This window comes from Glycine max, chromosome 14 (genome assembly GCF_000004515.6).
Source record: "Glycine max cultivar Williams 82 chromosome 14, Glycine_max_v4.0, whole genome shotgun sequence".
Classification (NCBI taxonomy): Eukaryota; Viridiplantae; Streptophyta; class Magnoliopsida; order Fabales; family Fabaceae; genus Glycine; species Glycine max.
The window spans coordinates 12,299,817-12,317,949 of record NC_038250.2 but is presented as its reverse complement, the minus strand read 5'-3'; the positions used below and the strand labels follow the sequence as shown (position 1 = coordinate 12,317,949).

Below are 18,133 nucleotides of genomic sequence, written 5' to 3'. Positions count from 1 at the left end.
CTATATTTCAGTTCTAAATTAGTACTTTAACTGTTACTATTCTTTTGTAGTTCCTGAAAAACGGCCTGGAGAGAACTGATCGGTGGAGGACCGAACAAGACTGAGCACTAAGTATTAGCAACATTTGTAGCTGTTCCTTGACCCTGTCTGAATCAACCTCACTAATCATATCATGTCATATATATATATAGACACACATAACCCAAAGTGCAAACCTCAAATCGAATCACTTGTTTATTCAAAATGGCTGGCAGTGGCACCTTTGCAGAGATTATAGATGGTGATGTCTTCAAGTACCATGCACAAGGCCAGTGGAACAAGTCCTCTTCTGGAAAATTTGTTCCCATTATCAATCCCACCACTAGGAAGATCCACTTCAAGGTCCAAGGTAATAATGTTAACACACCCTTTTGACCACAGAACATGAAAACCATGTCTTTACCATATCAATTCTTGGTTTTTGATCCAATACTTTAATTGGCAGATAACAACACACCTATGTATGTGATCATTTTGTTTTTCATGTTTTGTTGTTGGAATTCATTAGTAATAGCATGATGGTAGTCTTTTTTTTTTTTTAGTTTTGGTTTCAAGGGTGGTGACTTTGGGATATTAATCCACTTTAATTGAATCCCAAACAGCATGTACCCATAAAGAGGTTAATAGGGTCATGGAATCCACAAAAACAGCTCAAAAATCATGGGTCAAGACTCCACTGTGGAAAAGAGCAGAGTTGCTTCACAAGGCCGCTGCAATACTGAAGGAGCACAAAGTGCCTTGTTCAGGAGATTGCAAAGCCAGCTAAGGATGCTGTCACTGAAGTATGTGCATGTACAAATAGAAATTTTGATTTAGCGAGTATTTATCAAATTCAAGACTTTTCTTGCTTCCCTCCCCCCTCTTACATTCATGTTTAATTTTAGCATTCAAATATTATGCGAATAACATGTTAGGAACTCTTGATGGGAAATTAAGGGCTTATGTTGCATGTTTATAAGATTTGGCCATTTGGGTCTTGGCTTTCACTTAATTTATTAAATGCTGTGATTTATCTCTTGGTGTTGGTGGTCAGATCAAGGGAGATCTAAAGGTTCAGCACAAGAATATTATGAATGAAAATTGATAGAACCTAAAATCAATCACAAAAACAAGATTCAAGAGTAGATCTACAAAATTTGAACCATAGAAATGCAAGAACAATTGTAGATCTAAGATTTAATCGGTTTTTTTTTTTTAATCTACTCTAAACAGCACCAAACCACAAGACAATGGAGGATATACATGGAGAATAAGATGAAGAACAAGGAATTAAAGAGAATTCACCGAACAAAAAGATAGAGGAAGCAAAAGAACATCACCTAGATGAAGATGCTCTTGATACCACATGATGCAAGCTCCATTGGAGCTTGTAGGCCTAGGATCTTCTTCATCAATGGATTCCTTTGCTTCTTCGAAGATAAATGGCAGCGGAATGGAGAAGGAAGAGAGAGAGGAGACGCCACTTCAAGGAGAAGATAAGTCTAGAAGAAGCTCACCACCATAGGAGGCCATGGATAAGAGCTTGGAGGAAGAAGGAGATGAATGAAGGGAGGGGGAGAGAAGAGCACGAAATTTTGTGCTCAAAAAGAGCTCTGAAATCTGAAGTTAATATTCAAATGATCAAAGTTGAAAAAAATGCACACACATGACCTCTATTTATAGCCTAAGTGTCACACAAAATTGGAGGGAAATTCAAATTTCACTTGAATTTGAAATTGAATTTGTGGAGCCAAACTTTGGAGCCAAAATTTCACTAATTATGATTAGTGAATTTTAGTTATGGTTCAGCCCACTAATCCAAGATCAATTCCAAGATTCTCCACTAAGTGTGCTTAGGTGTCATGAGGCATGAAAAGCATGAAGGACATGCACAAAGTGTGACTATATGATGTGGCAATGGGGTGTAGTAAGCAAATGCTCACCTCCCCCTCTAAAATTTAATTGGATTGGGCTTCTACCAATTCAATTAAATTTATTTCCAACCACACACATCAAATATCCACTTAGTGCATGTGAAATTACAAAACTACCCCTAATACAAAAACTAGTCTAGGTGCCCTAAAATACAAGGGCTGAAAAATCCTATATTTCTAGGGTACCCTACCTACATTATGGAGCCCTAAATACAAGGCCCAAAAATAATGAAACCTTAATCTAATATTTACAAAGATAAGTGGGCTCGTACTGTGCTTAGGTGTCATGAGGCATGAAAAGCATGAAGGACATGCACAAAGTGTGACTATATGATGTGGCAATGGGGTGTAGTAAGCAAATGCTCACCTCCCCCTCTAAAATTTAATTGGATTGGGCTTCTACCAATTCAATTAAATTTATTTCCAACCACACACATCAAATATCCACTTAGTGCATGTGAAATTACAAAACTACCCCTAATACAAAAACTAGTCTAGGTGCCCTAAAATACAAGGGCTGAAAAATCCTATATTTCTAGGGTACCCTACCTACATTATGGAGCCCTAAATACAAGGCCCAAAAATAATGAAACCTTAATCTAATATTTACAAAGATAAGTGGGCTCGTACTTAGCCCATGGGCCCGAAATCTACCCTAAGGCTCATAAGAACCCTAGGGCCTTCTCTTGCATATCTGGCCCAATCTACTTGCAGTTTTCTATCCAATGCCCTTGCGGGGTAGGATTGCATCACCTTATAAGGCCTATATTGACCATATCTCTAGTCGATATTAGATCTCAATGATATGCTAGACCCTATGCTTGTGATTGTAAATAAGGCATTATTTTGAGATATTTTCTGTGTGCAGATTCCACTTGGAGTTGTTTTAGCCATTCCACCTTTTAACTATCCTGTTAATCTGGCTGTTTCAAAGGTTGCTCCAGCACTCATTGCTGGAAACTCAATTGTGCTTAAACCCCCAACCCAGGTATGTGACTATTTATAGAGCATATACGTATTAATAGTTATAGTCTTGCTACTATATAATCTAAATTAAATCTCAAGTGCTGCATATGTTTGAAAGGCTTTATAAGTCGGACAACTTGCTTAGTTCTTTATCTTTACAGGGTTCTGCCGCTGCACTACATATGGTGCATTGCTTTCATTTGGTTGGTTTCCCTGAAGGTCTTATTAGTTGTGTGACAGGAAAGGGTTCTGAGATTGGTGACTTTCTTACAATGCATCGGGGGATTTGGTGTCATATTGTGCTGCATTAACTCCTACGACAGCTTAGTCCTAAATCCTAAACAAATGCTGTGAAATCTTTTGTGCCAGTGGTCAAAGATGCACAACTATAAAGGTTGCTTTGGTCATGGAATCGGTTGCAAACACTCTTGTTATGAAAATCAATGATAGAATTGCAAAGTTAACTGTTGGACTTCCTAAGATTGACACTGATGTCACACCAGTTGTCACCAAATCCTCTGCTAACTTCATTAAAGGGTTGGTAATGGATGCTAAGGAGAAAGGAGCAACATTATGCCAGGAATACATATGGGAGGGAAACCTCATTTGATCATTTACTACTAGAAAATGAGTTTTTCATGATGATTTTTTGACATATTCAAAGACGATTTTGAACCATCTTTAAAGTTAACATTGTAAAAAGTTAAAACTTTTCACGACGATTCTTAAAAAATCATATAAAAAAAACTATCATTTTAAGACAGTTTTTATGTAAATAACCGTCTTAGAAGAATAATATTCGAAAATGATTTTTACCGAAAATCGTCTTAAAATGTCATTTTTTTCAAAAAAATTTAAAAAATTTAAAGTAATGAATTTGAGTATAACGCAATGTATTCTTATGGTCATTCATTTCATATCACAAGTTTTATAAATGCTAAAATAATAATAATAATAATAGGCAAAATGTATGAATAAGACATTTAATAGATGGAGTTTGCCAAGCTAGCAATAAAATTCCAAAAGGCAACAACCTAAGCCAAGACCTGAATTTGAATTGCTAACATCCGTAGAAGCAACTCAAAATTTGAAACCTTGAAAAACATGCACTTAATTTGAAAGAAATATATCTATTACAATTGTATAATAGATTTTGTTATTAGAAAGAAATGAACTAGTGAGTGAATGATATAATTTATTCATTAGCACTAAATCCCATTTCTCTTTTTCTTCGTTATGTTTTTTCGTTCTGGACAAAAAAGCTATGAAACCATTTTGTTCATTCAGAAGAAATAATCATCCCACCAAAATCTACAGTGTAGTACAAAGGCATGCTCCATGCATGCAAAAATTAACTCTACCAATCATTATGGCTGATAAACCTCGAAAAGTTGAAGATCAACACTAGAAGCAAATTTTCCAAGAGTCCTTTTTACTTCATCTTACTTATCCACAACAATGTTGAATGAAAAAAGTAAATCCTGCAAAAATGTCAACAATGATGCATGGTCAAAAAGCCAGATGGATAAAACGTAGTTTTCTTGAAAAATATATTTATTCACAATAAAATGAGTAAAAAAAATGATATCAATGATAAGACAAAATCTATAGAGGTTTTCTCCAGGCTCAACCACTCCTCAGTGATGCTGATCACTACTCAAAAACCACATCCTCTTAGTCTTCTGTGCTTATTTTAATTTAACAATATACATACCTTAACTAAAGTTGTTAAGTGTTGACACTTGACACCTTGTTTATAACTAAACGAGTTTGTGTAGATCTCATTGTTTGGCCAATAACAACAGTTCAATCAAACTTCTTACCCACGGGCACAAACAAATGACTATTTGAATCTTGAACGAAAAATGAAATAGAGAGCAATACCTTGTGATGGTGTACACTGTTAAGAAGAAAAGTATAATCACAAGCAAGCTTTATTTTTTGTTGGATAGCCACACAATCATACAAATTTTGGTTGTTACGAAACTTTGAGGTTACAAATTCTATAAAACGTCTCCTTTTCTCTTCCTTCACAATATGTTTCTTGACCGCCTTGAGAAGAAGGCGATAAATGTTGTTTGGAAGGTGTTGGATCTCATTTGTTTCTATTAATATCCACAACCTACTTCCCTGCATAGGATGGCACACATTATAGAAATCTTGTTAGCAAAAAAAATCAAAATTAGAAACCTAAATGATGGGAGGAAGAAGGTATAAGAGAAAGATTACTACAGAAAGAGGAGTGCAAACTTACTTTTATTGAGACCCTTTTCAGTGGTATGAGCTGCTTCCATGGCATCTACATGGTAATTGTAGCGTCCCCAAAATAAGGACTGGTTAAATAGTAATGATTTAATTAACAAAAACCATGGTAATTTTTTTTTTCTTTTTCTTTTTCATTTCTTTCTCTTTTCACCATAACAAGGTTTAGAAGGAAAATCCTCACTATAGAGTCCTGAATGGCCAGTTCACAACTCTATTCGAAGTCATTTCTTTCTTACCGCTCATAATCTCTAAACTATTTTGTTGTTTCAAAAGGAAGAATGTACCAGTCATTACTTTAGGTCGTCACGTGAAAATAAAAGAATAAAATACAGTCGATAAACTCCTTTACAAATAAAGTTGCTAATGCTTTCTTTTCAAATAACAAGATTTATCATAAATGCATTCATCATTTAAAGCTGTCCAAAATATGGGAGTTTTACAAAATACATAGTGTCATCCAGAGCAAAGGTGTCCATAGTGGTGGTTTCAGCCACATGTATACAATCATCAAATTCCTATACATCAGGTCTACCCATACAAAAACAAAAGAGTAAACCTAACAGTCAGTCCTAGATACACCCACCCTCAAAAGTATATAAAACTAATCCATGGAACTGTCCACTCTACAGTGCGCTGAAGCGTACGCGCCGGTTCATCTGGATGCACCAATGAAGTAGCCGTGAATCGAATCGTGCCCCGAAATCAGCACCTTGTGTTGCCTTCGAGGGTCTCCCAAGCTCCATCTCACTCGATCATGGGTTAGCTGCGCCGCCATCACGATCTACAAGAAAGAAAAGAAAGGGGTAGACTCTTTCACAAGAATCTAACCATGCCGCAACACAATACTTCTACAAACCATTACATGCAAGTAAGAAGGGTATCTTAAGGCTTTTCATCTCTGGTAATCGATTACACAGCCTTGGTAATCGATTACCAGAGGCTAAACTTGAATTACACAGCCTCAGGACATGAAATATGCAAAAATGCACTGTGTAATCGATTACACATACCTGGTAATCGATTACACAGGCTGGTAATCGATTACTAGAGGCTTCCTTAGCTTCCTGACCTCGTTTTCAAGCCTGGTAATCGATTACACCCCGTGGTAATCGATTACCAGAGACCATCTTATCCCCCTGTCTTCATTTTTAAGCCTTGTAATCGATTACCCACCCTTGGTAATCGATTACCAGAGGCCATAATCCACATATCACACAAAATTCACAGCTGGCCAGCCACCACAAGCCTCCTTGCTTTGTGGTCTTTGTTCCTTTTATCTGTTGACTGCCAGGAGCTCGCCTATTTAGGTACATCACAGGTTCTCACTGACCGACTATGCCTGGGTTGGGTCGGGATTGGTCAAGCTTGGTTTTGGGCAATAGCACCCCACCTGACGTCCCCAAGGTCTCCTGACCCCCGCGACATATCTCCAGGTACCACTCTGTGGTCAACAATAAAAGCAGGAAGTTTCACCCTTTAACACTTCCTCATCTCAAGCTTGTAGGATTATGGGGTACCCATCACATGTGGTACTAGGTGGCGGTCGGGCGATGGTGCACAACAAGTTTTCCACATCCACAATGCGCGCATAAACCCACCATCCCCTGTTGCCCACCTCCAACTGAGCTCACGTACTCCCACGTAGCCCATATCCTCGTTTCTCTCAACACCGGGTCCCCATCAATCCTCCCAAGCTTCCACAACATCCAAGCAAAACAAAATTCAAACAGCACAAGCTATCACAGCCAAGCAAAACAGGGCAAAGCCAGAAAACTCTGCTCAACACACCACAAGCATTTTTCTGCACAAAGCCAAAATTCTGCTGCACCTATTTTGACAGCAAAATTATGCATAAGTGCAGATTTCGAAAATCACACTTCCTCTCATCCAATCTTGCCCAAATCAATTCCTACAAGTCCCAAATCATGTATCAACCATGTCTAACCCAAAACCAAGCTTCAAAACACAGCAACACAGAATCTAGGTGTCCAACACCCCTCTATTCAATGGGTTTTCTAGGTTTGAGAAGTGAAATTTAGAATGAGGTAAATTTGAAGCAAACTCTCACCTCACACAAGTCTATAACATCTATTTAGACTTGTTCAAACTGGATTTACACCTAAAATCTCACCGAATCAAAATTTGACTCTTCAACACCCAAATTTGCCCTAGAAATGGCTCTTTGTTCACTTTGGTCATTTGTTTTTCTCTCTAGCACAATCCAAGCTTTCTCCCAAGTCCTAATTGACATTTCAAGCTAGTATTAACTCACTTTAACCTCCATTTACCACAGAATTCAGACTTAGCCTTCCAACTCTCGAAGCCTCACTCTTTTTTCCACTCATAACATCACATTCTCACTTTCTAACCCTAGGTTAGTTCTACCCTTCATCTCTAACAGTTTTCCATCAGCAATTTCAGCATATAAACATCACAAACATCATCACAAAAACCCTAAAACAGAATGGGTATGTTTAGCTCATCCAAACATGGCAATTTCAACAAGCTTTCAACAAGAGTCTTCACAAATAACCATCATGAAGCAGAAAACTAACAAAACTACCCATCATATCTCCCAACACCCCATACCCACGAAATTTAAGAGAGAAAGAAGTCCACCCAAACCTGAATTTTCGAAGTCCCACTCGTAGCCACGCACTTCACGACTCCGGAAATGCCCTCCTTTCGCGATTTGGAGCAGAAATGATGGCCAAAGGTTGAAGCTTTGCTTGGAGCTTCAATGGAGAATGAAGAAGAAGAAAATGGCAACGTGAGGGAGAGAGAGAGCTATCTGAAAAGTGTCGGGGCTGAGTGAAGAGAGAGAAAAGCTTTTTGGTTTTAAATAAAAGGGTTTTCCCCTTTTTCTATTATTTTATTCAAGCTCTGCCACATGTCCCTATTTGAGTGGAGCAAAAGGGCCCACTTTCCCTTTTTACTGTGACCCACACTCAGCCACAAAAGTGAGAAAATCTGACCTTTGAAACGCTAAAATCCTGCCTCGGTTTGTGTGCCATTTCTCTGGTTCCAGTTTCTCGCGTTTCTCTGCGTCCGTCGGGGCCAGTTTTCGAAAGCAAGCAATATATATATCAAAACGCTCAGAATAAAACCCCGAGCGTGGTTCAGAGGTTGGTTTCGTTAAATTTTAAGTCGCACGCAAAACGATGATTTTTAAACTAATTAATTAAGAATTAACCCATAACCTCCCAGTTATGGATTTCTCTTCCTTAATTAGCCTAACCCGCATATCTTGCCCCCACTATTCCTACCCTTACCAAGAACATATATGCATATACACTGAATAATACTTATATATATAATCATTCAAAATACATCGTTTCCAAAAATTCCGGGTAGAAATTTCCAGGATGTTACAGTGATCACAACAAACCTACTTATTGTTGCCAACTGAATTGATAATTATATAATATACATGTTGGCAGAGATCATAAGATTACATATCCATTTCTTTTGGAAACAGCTGTTGTCATTCATCACTTACTTCGGAATATAGAATCACTTACTTCTGCCTTATAATTTCTTACCTTTACATTATTAGACTTGCATGTTGGGAATGACCCGAAATCTGCACCATCCATTCTGGCACTCATTTCCATCTTATGCAGAGTTTCATAAATAAATGAGTAGGTTGAATAACATTAGAACAAGTAATGTTAAATCATCTTATTAGTCTTCTAATACTCCACGATAAAAATTAAGTGTAACAACTTTAAAAAATTCAATAGATTTTTGGTCTAACCAATAAGAGAATTAATAGAAAGATATTGTAAGAGGATTTAGATTTACTCTATTGCAATATAGTTGAAGTAGTTTGACTCACCGAAGGAAGAACGTTTAGGCTACTGGGCTCCAATTGCTTCATAGAGTCATTATCAAGTAGAACAATTTATCCATGTTGTGGCTCAGGCTGCAGAGGTTACACCATGCAAGTGAAAGGAAATCCATAGTCATGAATGAGTTTGAGATAAAGGCATTTATACATTCTGAGAATTATCAAGTAATTTTCATCCCTCTCATTAAGGGACAATTAAAAAATTAACACTTCAAAAGCAAGATGATAAGTCATTGAGCAAAATCCAATCCCTAGCTAAAACCTAATCTGCACCAATTTGGTCGTACAATCTAACTAAGGGGAGCAACAAATGTCTTAAAAAACTTTACCTGTTTTCTATATCATTCCCCCCAGCAAGAAGAGCAAATGGCTGTAGCACTTGAGGGAGAGCGACACCTCCGACTTCTTTAGGTCTGGTGCTCATCTTGTAGATGGGTTGCACCAATCTAAAGGAATTCGCGCCACGTGGCACAATTAGATTCGACATCATTGTGTGGATTTGGTTTGCCGCTGATCAATTCTTGGCCATGCTCCACGACAGTGACTTGCATTTAGTGGTGGTGGTGGTGTTTTCGGCGTTGTGGCCGAAGGAGTGGCTGTGTTGGGTTCCCTTGACAGCGGCGTTGTTGTTGTCATGTAGCATGGCGGCGACGAGGGAGGAGAGCGCCTTCTAGGCGCGGTGGACCTGGCAATCACCGAGGGGCGTTTGTTTGAGGGCCACGACGGTGATCTCAGCGAGGCGTTGAAGATTCTTGATGGCGTCGTGGCCAAGGGTAACGACATTACAAACATCGAGGGACTTGATGAGGCGGTCGAGAGAGAAGTTCAACCTCTAAAACCTTCAGCGGAGTGAAAATGGCCTCATTCAAAGACGGAGTGAGCGGAGGCCAAGAGGGCTAGGGTGCAAGCTGAGCAGTTTGAACAAAAATAAAAACTCGCCTCATTCAAAGTTTCTGAAAACAACCGTCTTTGAAATGTTCCTTGTATTTACAAAAATGTCACTGATTAGAAAATAACGACAAGTATGAGAGAACCGTCATCGAGCATCAGTCATTGAAACTACTTTTTTTAGGTCGTTGCCCGGAAGCAACGCGCTGTATGGCTCGAGTACAGTGTCAAAAGAGCAAGGGCCGCTGCATCGCCGCCCGGATGTAGTGAAAAGTAAGCAAGGGTTCCCACATTTTCGTGAACGGGTGTAGGTAAAGAAGCTAGTTCATGACAGGAGGATTCGCTTTGGTACATGGAATATAGGCACACTTACTGGAAAATCTATGGAAATAGTGGATGTTATGGTGAGGAGGAAGATCAATTTTATGTGCCTACAAGAAACTAAGTGGACAGGTGAAAAAGCGAAAGAATTAGACAACTTGGGATTTAAGCTGTGGTATACGGGAAAAATCAGATTAAGAAATGGGGTAGGGATTATTGTGGACAAGGAGTGGAAGAAGGATGTCGTGGATGTAAGAAGAGTAGGAGATCGTATCATAGCCTTAAAATTGGTAGTGGGACAGGACACCTTTAATGTTATTAGTGGGTACGCACCTCAGGTTGGGTTAGCAGAACACTTTAAGGTAAAATTTTGGGAGGATTTAGAAGGGGTACTTCAGGATATACCCCAAGGAGAGAAAGTTTTCCTAGGAGGGGATCTCAATGGACATGTAGGTAGCGTGGCTAGAGGTTTTGAGGGGGTGCATGGGGGTTTTGGCCTAGGGGAGATGAATGGGGAGGGTAAATCCATCTTGGAGTTTTCGGAGGCTTTGGATCTTTCTATAGCCAATATATGGTTTAAGAAAAGAGCGGAACATCTTATCACTTACAAAAGTGGAGGGACATGTTCTCAGATAGATTTCTTCCTTATCAGGAAGCCTGATATGAAGTATTGCTTGAACTGTAAAGTTATCCCGGGAGAGAGCTTGACTACCCAACATAGAGTTTTGGTCATGGATGTAAGAATTAGAGATAGGGCAAAGAGAAGAAGTCCTATGGTAGCACCAAGGATCAAATGGTGGCACTTGAAGGGTGAGAAACAAGGAATCTTCCAACAAAAGATATGGGAGGGATGGTGTGGACAATCACAAGGAAGTGCAAATGATATGTGGAACAAGATGTCCCAAGAGATTATTAATGTGGCTAAAGAGACGTTGGGTGAATCTAGAGGTTTTGGACCTAGGGGTAAAGAATCGTGGTGGTGGAATGAAAGTGTTCAGAGCAAAGTTAGAGTAAAAAAGGAGTGTTTCAAGGAGTGGTCTAGGTGTAGAAATTCTGAAACTTGGGATAAGTATAAGATAGCTAGAAATGAAACCAAAAAGGCAGTGAGTGAGGCAAGAACCCAAGCTTTTGACGGACTATACCAAGCTCTAGGAACCAGGGACGGAGAAAGATCTATATATAGGCTTGCTAAGGGTAGAGAGAGGAAGACTAGAGATTTGGATCAAGTAAAGTGTGTTAAGGATGAAGAAGGCAAAGTCTTAGTGCATGAAAAAGATATCAAGGAAAGGTGGAAGGCGTATTTCCACAACTTATTTAATGATGGATATGGATATGACTCTAGCAGTCTAGACACAAGAGAAGAGGACCGGAACTATAAGTACTATCGTCGGATTCAGAAACAGGAAGTAAAGGAAGCGTTGAAAAGAATGAGTAACGGTAAGGCGGTGGGGCCAGACAACATACCTATTGAAGTGTGGAAAACTCTTGGAGATAGAGGTCTTGAGTGGCTCACCAAACTCTTTAATGAAATTATGAGGTCAAAATGCATGCCGGAGGAATGGAGGAGAAGCACGTTAGTTCCAATCTATATGAACAAGAGGGATATACAAAATTGTGCAAATTATAGGGGAATCAAGCTCATGAGTCATACCATGAAATTATGGGAAAGAGTGATCGAACGGAGATTAAGAAAGGAGACTCAAGTTACTGAGAATCAATTTGGTTTCATGCCGGGAAGGTCGACCATGGAAGCGATCTATTTATTACGGCGGGTGATGGAGCAATATCGCATGGACCAACAAGACTTGCACTTGATTTTTATTGACTTGGAGAAAGCGTATGATAGAGTGCCTAGAGAGATTTTGTGGAAAGCTCTAGAGAAGAAAGGGGTTAGGGTTGCATATATTCGAGCTATCCAAGATATGTATGATAGGGTATCGACTAGTGTTAGGACACAGGGTGGAGAGTCAGACGATTTTCCCATCACAATTGGTTTGCATCAAGGGTCAAGCCTTAGCCCCTACCTTTTTACCTTAATTCTGGATGTCCTCACGGAACAAATCCAAGAGATAGCACCGAGATGCATGCTTTTTGCAGATGACATAGTCCTCCTTGGAGAGTCGAGGGAGGAGTTGAATGAGAGGTTGGAAACTTGGAGACGAGCTCTAGAAACACATGGTTTTCGCCTAAGCAGAAGCAAATCGGAGTATATGGAATGTAAGTTCAACAAAAGAAGGAGGGTTTCTAACTCAGAGGTGAAAATAGGAGACCATATTATCCCTCAAGTCACACGGTTTAAATATCTTGGATCTGTAATACAGGATGATGGAGAAATTGAAGGGGATGTGAATCATCGCATTCAAGCAGGATGGATGAAATGGAGAAAAGCATCGGGGGTGTTATGTGATGCAAAGGTACCGATCAAGCTAAAGGGAAAGTTTTATCGGACTGCGGTAAGACCGGCGATTTTGTACGGAACAGAATGTTGGGCGGTCAAGAGCCAACATGAGAATAAAGTAGGAGTAGCGGAGATGAGGATGTTGCGGTGGATGTGTGGTAAGACTCGACAGGATAAAATTAGAAACGAAGCTATTAGAGAGAGGGTTGGAGTAGCGCCTATTGTAGAGAAAATGGTGGAAAATAGACTTAGGTGGTTTGGGCATGTAGAGAGAAGACCGGTAGACTCTGTAGTGAGGAGAGTATACCAGATGGAGAGAAGGCAAACAATTCGAGGCAGAGGAAGACCCAAAAAGACTATAAGAGAGGTTATAAAAAAGGATCTCGAACTTAATGATTTGGATAGAAGTATGGTACTTGATAGAACATTATGGCGGAAGTTGATCCATGTAGCCGACCCCACCTAGTGGGATAAGGCGTTGTTGTTGTTGTTGTTGTATTGTATTGGATAATGTTTGTCCCGATATGAGGATAGCATGAGATGAGCCATTTGGACCGGTTTTGCTGGTTATCAAAATATTTTTTGTTGAAGAAGGAATCCTCATTGTAATGCTAGCAATTTTGGCTTTCTAGTTGATCAATATGCATGCATACATGCAAAGGAAAAAAGAGTACCATCATTTAAAAAGGGGTTACACTTTTGTTTCCCTATTTTTCTTTTTACATGCAAAAGGAAGTGTCAGTTATAATCAGTTTTTCCTTGATGAATTTGAAACTTTGAACAGTTTTTTTTTAAAAGTAGGACCATCTTGTGAATCCTATGTACCCTTGACAGTTAAGTGAGATTGCCCAATTTGTTCAAAATTTGTTTTCATCATATTGATGATCAGTTAAGAGTGTCACAGCAAAATCTTGACTGTGTTCTCATCAGTCTAAAACGCGCCACTTATCCATTTCAAGGCAGAAAAGTTTTCATTCATCTTATGTATAATGCAGGGATGTGTCTTCACAAGAGACATTAACAAAGCAATGTTGATCAGTGATGCAACGGAGACAGGAACAATTCAAATTAATTCAGCACCAGCCCGTGGACCTGATCACTTTCCTTTTCATGTGAAATATTTGTCCTCCATCTTGCTAAGTAGCTATAAAAATTTTGAAGGTTGTAATACTAATTGTAAAAAACACTTTTTATGGGAAACAAATTCTAAGACTTTTACGAAAAGAAAAAAAAGGAAAGCATTCCTCCTTTGTTCCCACACAACATCATTAATTGATGAGTTTAACTTAACTTATATAACTGCATCTGCTTAAAAAAGTAATTTTTTACTTATTTTAAAATTATATTTTTTAAGTTTAACTGGTCCCTAATAATTTTTATAAAGATTGATAGGTCATTGGACCCAAATACACCATTCACCTTGACCCGTTTGCTGGCGTAAACCAGCAAAGGATTGTTTGTGCCCAATGGCCTATCACATACATTCAATAAGGTTGGATCACTTTATCATGTCCTCTTATTAATTAATATTATGTGGCAATGAGGTAACTCAACTGATTATGAACTTCGTACTAATTAAAACTGTATGAAAAAAATTAAACTCAATTGATAGTATGAAATTTAAGAATGAATATAAAACCAAGCAGAGTCATAAATGTCATTTAGGAACATTTTTCTGTCTAAACAAGCAAATATGATTTGTGGCAGGGTCTGAAGGATAGTGGAATTGGTTCTCAAGGAATCACCAACAGTATTAACATGATGACAAAGGTTAAGACTACAGTAATCAACTTGCCAGCACCTTCTTATACTATGGGATGAGAATAATGAGATGTCTAACAAATAGTTTAGTTACTAAAAGTAGTAGTAATCACCATATAAAGGAGGTGTTTCCAATCTCCCACGTTACAACTTAGCCCTATAGAGTTGAGTAGAGGGAGCTGCTTGCATATACAAATATTATTTGTTGCAGTGCATGTGGATTGTTTTGTATGTTTCTATGGAGAAAAGGGTAATCACTATGTATAAGTAGGATATGAATCTTGAATAAATTATGGTTCTCCAACTTTACATTTAATCATGCATGGGTGTATAGATTATCGTGTGATATTCCCACGAAGATATATGTGTTATAACTTAAATATTGAGTTTAATTAATGGACATGTTGATAGTAAAACAGGAGTGTCCCAACATGCGAAATGGAAAAATAAGATATATTTTGCATTCAAAATATATTATAACAATAATAAAGAGAAAATTTAGAATTTTGTATCCGGATGTCAATTCTTGAAGTGTCAAAATTTTCTCCAATTATATGAAAACTCTACATGTATCCGTATTGAGACTAATTTCTATTATCTGATGAGTGAAACTCTAAATAACACTTTCTATTCGCTTTTTAGGTCTAGAAACTAAGTTTGAACTTTTCTAGTTTGTGTCTAATAAACTTTACTCTTGGACAAATGCTTTTGTTTATAGTGTTTAGCGATATGGATATAGGTTTTTTTAAAATGAAAGATTTGATTTTTATAATAATTTTGTATCTTTGTATCATTAATTTAAAATAATATATCTCATATCTCTTTATCTTAAAAAAAATTCCTGATTTAAGCCAAATATAATTTCCAAATAATTATATGACTAATTATTGTAACTAATCACATGATTTGATCCTACAAAATCTTTTTCTTATTTTGTGGACAATCTCCACATTTATGAAGAGGATATTTTTATTTATATTAATTATATTTTTGTTGCTAGCAAAGAGTATAATAATATTCAACTAAAATATTTATTTGATTAAATCAAGTTTCTTAATTTAATTATCAAATAAATTATTTTCTTATGTAAACATTAAAACACTCGTTTGTCTGTGTGTGACCATGTAAGTTTAATACCAAATCAGTAGTAAATAAATCATCCTTAATTTACTAATCAAGCTAGACGTCTAATAACACTTCTTAACGATTGTATAACATGAAGTAACATTATTTACATTCAAGAACCGACAGAAGAATAATGTAATATTTTCTTCTATCATTTACCACTCAAGGTTAACTCTAAAGTATAGTATTTTTTACAAACTCTAATAAGTTAACGAATTATATTTAATCAATGAATGGCTTAAAAAACTTTTTTCTTCTTTCATTCAATTATCCTGATCAAGGTGTTAATTATATCATAGAGTTCAAATTCATTGTCAAGAGTTGATGAATTTCTTCATGGTTAATCATTAATTCTATGAATATTTAATCATATCCAATATTTATTTAACTAATGTTTTAAGACTTTAGATGCCTGAAATTAAAATATAATAAATAACTATTAATAGTTATGATAATCTCATTTCAAATGAAATTATTAAATTTCTTCTTGAGAATTTTTTATTGACATATTACAGTAATATTAACTACTAGAAATTCTTAATTATTGAGTTAGTTCAATAATAACATCTACATGTGCATCATCTATACATGTAATTTAATAAATGAGATATATTAATTTTTTTTCAATAAAGGCAATCACATATATATGTTGGTCGATCGAGATTATTAACATCTTGTTCACAATAATTCTATGATCAAGAACAAATTAGATTAAAATTATAAAATACTTGTTTCTCATTATTATAATCTCTATCATTATAACAAGTTTTTAATTTTAATCAAGAACTTGTCAAATAAAAAAACTTAATTAAAAATTTAATAAAGCAATAAATATAATAATGAAATAAAGAATAGTTCTTCACTAAAATTGATAATACGATGAATTTGATTTTGGACATACACATTTATCCCCAACACATACACAATTAGTGTAAAAGTTTTTAACCAGTTAACCAATTAAAAATCATGTGTTTATAATTTTTAAGATAATTATTATCAAAATCAATAAATTTATCATAATTTGTGATTAGATTAGAAGACACTATAACAAAAACTTCACACGATCGGTATATATATTATTGTCTCTTAAATAAATACAAATAGAATGTGATGTATTAATCATAGAGAAAATCTTTCCTTATAATAACGGAGAATGCTATTTGTATACCAAATTAACAGTTTCAAGGTGAAGATTTCCTCCACTTTCATAGAACTGGTCCGTGGATGGAAACAAATAGCAAAGATCTTGTGCATTGTAAAAGTTTTTTCAATTATTCGCAAAACAATACACACACATATTGTCATATTGATTTAATTTATAATAAATGGATGTTTAAAACGTTGAATATTAGAAATTTATAAAAATCTTTTTTTATATATATAAATTGGTGTAGTAGCAAATCTCCTAGAAGGGGGAAAGATATAATACTTGGGGGACCAAACCAAATCCCAGGACAAACAAGGATACGAGAACCTATAAGCAGGAAGTTCCTATCTATACCTAAGAAACTTTTGAGAGATCAAAATGGATGGGTAATCCCACCAATTATAACCTAAATGTTGTGCACCAAAAGAGGCTAATCTATCAGCACGATCATTTGCCTCAAAAATTATTTTAATTGATAGAAGATTATTTTAATTGTGATTTACAAATGAGTTTAATTTTTATGCACTGTGAATATAATTTTTTTTTAAGTTAAAATGTACTAACAATATAATTTTTTTACAACTAATCTAATTACATTTTGACATGTATGATAAACTTGTTAGCTTTTATAATAATTATGTTAAAAGTCACACTTAAGATTTTTACATTATCAACCAATTAAATATGATTTTGAGTGCGAATGTTTCAAACACTCTCTCTACTTAGCCCTACGAAGAAGCATCGACTTGCCACACATTGTTATTCACTATTGGCTATTATGCATGCTCATCTTTTATTAGTATCATATAATCCACAAAACAATTTGTGCAATACAATATGATTCTAGGGGCCTACAACTCATTTTAAAGCTCAAATCATATTATGAATTGCTTACATGGCAAAAATCTTAATTTTAGGATGAATCACACAATTCCACGACTAAGTCACACATCTAAGTAGGTCAAGTTATGTATGGTCGGGTTCTAAAAACCCTAAAAAATTAGTCCCTCCCAAAATGTAACATTTCATAATAATAATAACAACAACAACAATAAGGCTAAAATATGTTTTAAGTTCCTAACAAATTAACAAATTTTGTTTTCATCCTAATAAACCTAACTAACCCTAAACCAAATTGAAGATCCAAATCTACAAGCTCCTCGATGGCCAAGGACACAAAGGAGAGGATGACAGAAACCTACATCAAGTCTTCATGCAGAGGAGGTCGTATTTGCATGTGATGCCTTGGTGGTGGTGCAGTGTGTTGTGTGTCGCACCTCCTCTGATGATGGCAAACCTCTCAGATCTCTCAAACCCATGTCTAAATCCAGATCTAAAGTTAGAAGCAGTAATGGAGGTTGCAAGAGAGGAGGAACTACAGGGACTCATCGAAGGTAGGGCCATTGTCGGCCAATCAAACGACGAGGTTGCTGTCAATGATGGCATGTGTGAAGTTGGAG

The 18,133-nt window shown here is 36.5% G+C and overlaps 1 pseudogene; it reads left to right on the top strand.

The window, feature by feature from the left end:
- The first annotated feature begins 240 nt into the window (after nt 1-240).
- LOC100797502 (NADP-dependent glyceraldehyde-3-phosphate dehydrogenase-like) lies at nt 241-14,461 on the top strand (annotated as a pseudogene).
- The last annotated feature ends 3,672 nt before the right edge of the window (nt 14,462-18,133 follow it).